This window comes from Protopterus annectens, chromosome 14.part0 (genome assembly GCF_019279795.1).
Source record: "Protopterus annectens isolate FY-2018-M chromosome 14.part0, PAN1.0, whole genome shotgun sequence".
Classification (NCBI taxonomy): Eukaryota; Metazoa; Chordata; order Ceratodontiformes; family Protopteridae; genus Protopterus; species Protopterus annectens.
In genome coordinates, this window is record NC_056748.1 from 371,818,950 (window position 1) to 371,826,449 (window position 7,500).

Below are 7,500 nucleotides of genomic sequence, written 5' to 3' on the forward strand. Positions count from 1 at the left end.
TTATGAAACAAAACATTTCTTTGCACATAGAGAATAACTTTGATTAAATATTTTTCAAAATATTTGTTGCTTCTTGGAAATGCAGGAACTATATTTAAAAAGATTAATAATGAAATAAAATGATGAGAGAAAAAAAACCTAGAACAAATCATTTGTTTTTTAGTCTCTTCTTCTTCTCTGAAGTCTTCCACGAAGTTTCAGTTGCCAGTCTCTTTAATGAAGGACTAGCCCATTCCATTTCTTCTATTTTATCCAAAATCTTATTTTTGATAAACAGTAAAGCAGAGTCTAAGTCATCGAAAATTTTAGGACCATCAGGAAGGAAGATTTTAAGCTTGGCAGGAAACAGAAGGTATGTTTTAAACTGTGCTTTTTTAAGCTCCCTTATTAGTGGCAGAAAAACTTTTCTTTTAGCTATTACCATGGAAGAATAGTCATTGTCAAAATGCACAGTTGTCTCATTAATCTTAACAGGAGCTTTAGCCCAAGCAGATTTAAGAACCATCTCTTTATCAAAAGATGATACAAATCTAACTATAACTGATCTAGGATAGTTTTTGTTAGAGTTAGTATTAGCTATAGATCTATGTGCTCTTCGATACCAAAAGAGAATGCTTCTGGTAAGTCTAAAGTTTTAGGGAGCCATGTTGTTAAAAAGAAGTAATATTGTTACCTTCAATATTTTCTGGCAGTCCAAAAATCCTAATGTTATTAAGCCTAGATCTATTTTCCAGGTCATCCAGCTTTGTTTGTAAATGTGTATTTTGTTTCAGCAGAAACTCAATGTTGATTTCCTCTTCTTGTATTCTATTTTCCATGTCATTCACAGCTTCTTCTATGCCTGTCATCTGGATCTTCTGTTGTTGCAGGTCTATATGTAACAAGTCTATTTGTTTTGTAGTTTTTTCTATGAAGGTGTCTATTTTAGTATCCATTTTATCCATCTTAGCAGTAAGTTGCTGGATTATAATTATCAGAGACTGAAGTTCTTTCTTGATGCTGTATAACAACTGGCACCTTTTAAGAGATGAAAAAGAAGTAGCAGATATAGTAGGCACAACCCCACGTTTCATTAATAAAATGGGCAAGAATATTAAAAGCCTGTTGGAGCTAAATATTAGTTCCAAAAAAGTTTTTGATGAAGCACACACAAGCAGATGTGGTTTTTGCAACCAATGCTCCTTTATACACGAAAATAGTCCCATTATATTACAGAATTACAACAGGAATAAGTTATTTGCATCCAAAGGCAATTGTAGGACAAAAATGGTAGTGTATATAGCTATTTGCTCAGCCTGTCCCTCATTTTATATAGGGAAGACTGAGAGAGAGTTCAGGCAAAGAATTTACTCTCATCTATATTGTATAAAAAAGAAGGATGCAAAGAATGCCTTAGCAAGGCATACGGAGGAAAAAGGTGAAGAACACAAGTTCAAGTTTGCCATTATAGATGTTATTAAGAGAAACCCTAGGGGAGGAAACATTAAAAACTATTTAGCTTATAGAGAGCTTTATTGGCAGGTATTAACAAATGCCAACACAGCCCCAGGAATTAATGACTTTTTGTCAATCAAACCTTTGTTGTTATTGAACAATTAACATATTTCAGCCATTTCGGATACATTCTAATAAGTATGAGTAAGCATACAAAATGCTAAAATGTTATGTCACATCTAACAGTTTCATAAAACTTTAGTAAGTTTATAGTATATATAAAATGATGAAATTATTTAATATACACATTTTAAAGCATAGGTTTTTAAAGTTTATTTGTATCATGTTGTTTTGGCGCCATTTTTTATATAAATTGACCACAGGCGCATTTAATCAATGTTCTGATGAAACTCGCTTGACGAGTGAAAGCGCTTAACCTACTAAGCTCTGTGGATATTTATTAAAATTTTTTGGACTTTTACGTGGTTCCGGTGGATTTATTTTGCTTGTTGGGCTGCTGAGGATTGTCCGTTTGGTTATTGTGCATGTTTCTTGTGGGTTGAACCAAACGGTTTTTTGTACATTCTGTTGTTGTTCTATGGATTCCTCGGACAGCATGACTCCTACTAAACCTTCCAGTTGCCGCACTGAAGTTGAGCAACTACGGGCTGAAATCACATCGTTACGAGAAGAGGTTTCAAAAGTTATGGAGTTTGTGAGCAAGATCCCCGGTTTACTGGACATATCTATATGTTCCCCTAATAGTGCCAACGTTAGAGAAGCACAAACTGAGGTTCCGGTATTTAAGGGAACAATACCAGGAAGTTCTATTGTTAGCGGAATGGTTATGGGCACTTCATCGCCCGAAATTCCGAATGGACAGGTTCAGGAACCGGTGCAGGGTGCCGGAATTGATTTACCAGGTACAGCTACCATGAATGACAATAACAAGACAGCTATTACTGATTTTACTTTTGATTTTTCTTTCGGGAATTATTCCGAAGAAATGAAACTGGGTTGGAACAAGACCGAAAAATACTCAACCAACCCGGACATATGCTTGTGTGTCAGGCGAGGGTACTCGCCCAAAAGGTACTGTAACCAATAAATTGAACACTGAATCCAAACCTAACATTTTACAAGAATTTTTGGGACATGAATGTGTATTTGATGACAAACATTCAAGGAACATTTTTGATAAAGGCCAGTATGGCAAAGGAAGCATTAAAGAGTTGATATACAGCTTTGGGAGAAAACTAAATATAATTAATGGTTTGAAACTAGATAATGCTTATCTTAACTTTTGTTTATCTGCTAACATTGTGCCTATGGGCCTTAGGTTTTTTAAATTCCCAATGGGAATTGAAATGAATACTGATGTTCAAGAAGAATTTAATACACTATTTGATGGTTTTGGTTTTGATTATATGAGAAAGCTTATGAAATTTAATGACTTCAAACTTTGTAGATTATTGGCAGAGGTTGAAAATTTAAATAATATGATAACACAGGATTTGCTTTTTCCACAGTGGGAATCATTATTCCAGAAACAGTTTAAGACTGCAAAGGATAGAGCCAGTAAGGCTTATGAAAGAAAACAAAAAAAGCTGAATAGAGATAAAGAGCAGTATAGAAAACATGCTTGTTATAAATGGGACAATTATAATTGGGAAAGCCCTAATTATTTTAATGAGACACTAGAATATTATGACACTAATAAGGGTGACAATAATGGTGAGTTTTTTCACGTAACCAAGGGCAAAAAATACGGCAAATGGAAAAAGAAATAATAATTTCACCTCCAGTTAAGGAACAAGCTAAATCCAGCTCTAGTGATATAACTACTACAAACCTCGTAATAAACACTTACAATAATTTCAATATATATAATTATAGTGACATTAGATTGGAAAAGGCTAATTTTGGTTTATTATCCAAAGGGATGAAATTCATTCCAACGCCTAAATTTAACCTAGTTGACAACATTTTAGAGGTTAAAAAGTATACTAGGAAACTGAATTTGGCTTTATCCTTTGGACATAAGGAACATGAGAATTGTGATAATAATGTTAATCTGAGGAGAAAGAGTTGTTTTATTCCCATGGCCAATCCCAGTATACAAAAGTTCGAAAATAGAGTGACTAAAGGAATCTATGAGGTCAATCAAGAAATTAATACTAAACAGAAGAGAAGGCTCAACTTAACTAAGGATGAGGGTAAGGCTTTATTTGAGTTGCAGTGTAATAAAAATATCAGGATAATGAAGCCTGATAAGGGTGGAGGAGTCGTTTTTTACGACACTACTACATATAATGCTGTCATCTTTGACATTTTGCACAACTCGGGCAACTACAATACCATCTCTCTTAATGAGTTAAATACTGCCTATAGAAGAATAGACATGTACCTTGAAGAATACTTTTTGGAACAAAGAATAACTGAGGATCTTTATAAATATATGATGGTTGAATATCCTATTATGGCCACCATAGTAGGGATTCCAAAGGTACATAAAAACATCCAAAATCCACCATTTCGCCCTATAATATCTGGGAGCAAATCAAAAACTTTTCCTATAGGTGTGGTCATTGATACATTATTAAAACCTATATATTTGAGGGTTAAACACCTAGTGAAGGATTCATGGGAATTCTTAAAAAACTTCCCGACAAATATGGACTACAGGAATATTATATTTGGAACTGTGGATGTTATAGATCTGTTCAGTAGCATACCCATAGAAGAAGGGTTAGAAGCCTTCACTAGAAGTCTGAGAAAACATTCTGAACTAACTTGGGATCGGATTTCCCTATTGGTGGAACTGATGAGTATAGTTTTGCAAAACAACTTCATCTATTTTGAAGGGGAAATGTACAAACAAACCAGGGGTGTGGCTATGGGTGCGGCTTGCGCACCCATATTCGCAAACCTGGTTATGTTAGATTGGGAAGAAGCGACTATTTTCAACAGTCCACATTACTATTCCATAGCTTATTACTCCCGTTTCTTAGATGACTTATATATTTTATGGAAAGGGGATACCTCTAGTTTCTCAGAATTTATGGAATACATTAACTCCAGCAGTGAATTTTTGAAATTTACATTTGAATACAATGAAACAGGGGTGCCGTATTTAGACACCTTGGTAAGTGTTGAAAACGGGTGTTTGAAATCTAGAATTTTCAGAAAACCCACTTTTACCAACTCGTATTTGGATTACAGTAGCTTTCATCCTATCAATGTAAAAAGGAGTATATACAAAGGCCAGTGTATTAGGGCCATTCGTATGACATCTGATTTAGCAGATACCATTTCTGAAATTGAATTTATAACAGCTTTGTTCTTGGAAAGAGGTAATGAATCAGAAATTATGAAGGATATCTCCATGTATGTTATTAGTCAGAGGGGGGTATGTATACATCTTTGCTGGGGAGTAACAACACCTCAGTTATTAATGACCCCCTCAATCAGATATCAGAATATTTTAGTTCATCAGATGTTAATATTAATGATGTAGGTGCCTCAGGGACTAAAGGGCAAATAAACTTCAACAGAGCCTGTATTATAGAATATGGGCCATTTAGTCATATTATTAAGAACATAATGTATAACAACTGGCACCTTTTAAGGGATGAAAAAGAAGTAGTAGATATAGTAGGAACATCACCACGTTTTATTAACAAAATGGGCAAGAATATTAAAAGATTGTTGGAGCTAAATGTTAGTTCCAAAAAAGTTTTTGATGAAGCACATACAAGCAGATGTGGTTTTTGCAACCAATGCTCCTTTATACACGAAAATAGTCCCATTATATTACAGAATTACAACAGGAATAAGTTATTTGCATCCAAAGGCAATTGTAGGACAAAAATGGTAGTGTATATAGCTATTTGCTCAGCCTGTCCCTCATTTTATATAGGGAAGACTGAGAGAGAGTTCAGGCAAAGAATTTACTCTCATCTATATTGTATAAAAAAGAAGGATGCAAAGAATGCCTTAGCAAGGCATACGGAGGAAAAAGGTGAAGAACACAAGTTCAAGTTTGCCATTATAGATGTTATTAAGAGAAACCCTAGGGGAGGAAACATTAAAAACTATTTAGCTTATAGAGAGCTTTATTGGCAGGTATTAACAAACGCCAACACAGCCCCAGGAATTAATGACTTTTTGTCAATCAAACCTTTGTTGTTATTGAACAATTAACATATTTCAGCCATTTCGGATACATTCTAATAAGTATGAGTAAGCATATAAAATGCTAAAATGTTATGTCACATCTAACAGTTTCATAAAACTTTAGCAAGTTTATAGTATATATAAAATGATGAAATTATTTAATATACACATTTTAAAGCATAAGTTTTTAAAGTTTATTTGTATCATGTTGTTTTGGTGCCATTTTTTATATAAATTGACCACAGGCGCATTTATTCATTGTTCTGATGAAACTCGCTTGACGAGTGAAAGCGCTTAACCAACTAAGCTCTGTGGATATTTATTAAACTTTTTGGACTTTTACGTGGTTCCGGTGGATTTATTTTGCTTGTTTGGCTGCCGAGGATTGTCCGTTTGGATATTGTGTATGTTTCTTGTGGGTTGAACCAAACGGTCTTATTGTTCTTTCTTGATGCTGGAGTCTTGAGAATTTGTCTTACTGGAACTCATTTCAGACTGATAAACTGACAGGAAAATTTCCAAAGTGATTTCTGACAGGAATATTGTTAAGATTTCCTTTCTTTTTTAGATATAGTTCAAGAACTATATAAAACAAACATATTTAGAAAGAAAATTTCTTCAAAAATTAATTTTTTAAGTAATTAATTCCTGTCAGTGTAATGAAATTGGTGGAGCTGAAGAAATCTGCTGCTATCCTGTGTTCATCCTTGGCCACGCCCAAAACATCTACTCTTCATAACATCTAAACTCAAAACATCAAAACCATAACATCTAAACTTCAAAACATCTAAAACTCATAACATCGAATCTCAAAACATTGAAAACTACAAAGTAACTATAAATAACATCCTACAGAGTTTTTAATATGTTTATGCAGGGGGGCAAGCCCCCTTGCATCCCCCATGTGCAAATTAAATATTAATATTAAATATACCAACTCCAAGGTCGCACTATAGTGGGGGAAAAGGTTAATTTCCTAACCCCAGTGTAGTGCGACCTTGGAGTTGGTATAGTTAATTTATGGGGGGGGGGTGGCAAACAGTGTGTGGGATGAAAAATTGGGTAATTTTCAGAACTAACAGTGATCTAATGCAATTAATAGGAGAAAGCCCTAAGTTTGTGTATAAAATGGGAAGAAATTTGAAATATTTATTTCAACATCCAGTTTGACATCCACATACAACAGAGGGACCACTAAATGTGGTTCTTGTTCACAATGTGCTTACATACTTGAAGTGCAGTATTTAGAATTATGAAATGTACCAAACCCTATATTTTTAAGACAAGGTAACTGTGCCACAAAAGGGTTAGTTTACATAGCTGTATGTAAAATTTGTGAATATTACTAAGTGGGGAAAACTGAAAGGCAATTTAGGTGAATAATTTATGAACATTTATACTAAATTAATAATCATAATATGAATAATGCATTATACAAGCATTCATTAAAATGCCATGGGTTCACAAAATTTAGGTTTGGTATACTGTAAATAATTCCCAGAACATCCAGAGGAGGGTGGTGGGAATTACAGATAGAAAAAATTGAATTAAAATTGCAATTAAAATTAAATGTCACAATAGAGCCTGGGTTAAAGGATAATGCTTCTATACTGCCTGTTATTAAAGATACAGCTCCAAAACAATAATATTTATTGAATGTGTTGGTACTATGGATTTTATTGTGTATAAATATTTTGAAATCGAGTTTTAGTTGGGCAACCAACAGTGTTGATTGACTGACTGACTGCTTTATTTAAACTTTGTGCTTGGTAGTGTTAATTCATTCTGATGAAGTCCCAGAACTCTCATGGATGAAAATGCTCAATAAACTTGAGATTGTTTTGGATTTTAATTACTTGTGTTGTGGAATTTTATCCTATTTTGGACAAG